The sequence below is a fragment of the Bos mutus genome, chromosome X, assembly GCF_027580195.1.
Source record: "Bos mutus isolate GX-2022 chromosome X, NWIPB_WYAK_1.1, whole genome shotgun sequence".
Lineage (NCBI taxonomy): Eukaryota > Metazoa > Chordata > Mammalia > Artiodactyla > Bovidae > Bos > Bos mutus.
In genome coordinates this window covers 13,179,293-13,180,316 of record NC_091646.1, presented here as the reverse complement: position 1 = coordinate 13,180,316, position 1,024 = coordinate 13,179,293, and the positions used below count along the sequence as shown (strand labels likewise).

Sequence of the window (1,024 nt, the reverse complement as noted above, 5' to 3'; positions counted from 1 at the left end):
AGAGTTGGACACAATGGAGCGACTGAACTGTATTGAAAAATTTACCAGTCTGGAATATGGGTAATGATCTCATACTGTGGGTGTTTTGTTGTTGTTTCTGTTGTTTAGTTTTTAATTCCATAATCATAAATTTAACATTGCAATCAAGCTAAACTTGGAGGGAGATAAGGAAAATATGGAATCCAAAGAACTGCAGTGAGACCACAAAGATTATAGGATATTTCAAGCAGATGGGGGTGAAGGGGTGCTCTCCTGAGCTACAAAAGGAATGGTTTGGTGGCTAAGTAGAATGCAAGTCAAATTTATTAGATTTGTCCACAGTGAGCCGTGGTAATCTTGCTGATCTTGCCATTCCTGGTCCCAAAGCGCTCCATGGCTTCTATAATATTCATGCTGTCTTTCACCTTGCCAACGACCACATGCTTGCCATCCAACCACTCAGTCTTGGCAGTGTAGATGAAAAACTGGGAACTATTTTGTGTTGGGACCAGCATTTGCCATGGACAAGATGCTAGGACTCATATAATTCAGGATGAAATTCTCATCATCAAATTTCTCCCCATAGATGGACTTGCCACCAGTGCCATTGTGGCATGTGAAGCCACTACCCTGGCACATACATCCTGGAATTATTCTGTGAAAGCAGGAACCTTTATAACCATAACCTTTCTCCCCAGTGCTCAGAGTATGAAAGTTTTCTACTCTTTTTGGAACTTGGTCTGCAAACAGTTTAAAGGGGATGCAGCCTAAGGGCTTTCTGTGGATGGTGATGTCCAAAAACATGGTGGATGTGAACTAGGCTGGGCAGTGCAGGAAGCTCAGGGTGGTGGTGTCTGCAAGGTCTCTGTACTGCAGTTTTAATTTATGTTTTCCTAATTACTAATAATGTTGAGCACCATTTCAAATGATCTTTGGACTGTGGAATTCCTGTTTTTAGGGAATTGTTCAAATCTTTTGTTAATTTTTTTATAATGGTCTTTGTTGTCCATCTTTTTCTTATTGATTTGTAAGATTATATAATATG

General features: G+C 40.0%; 1 pseudogene; it reads right to left on the bottom strand.

Moving 5' to 3' along the window:
- Positions 1–305: 305 nt before the first annotated feature.
- Positions 306–783, bottom strand: LOC102284990 (peptidyl-prolyl cis-trans isomerase A pseudogene; annotated as a pseudogene).
- Positions 784–1,024: the final 241 nt, after the last annotated feature.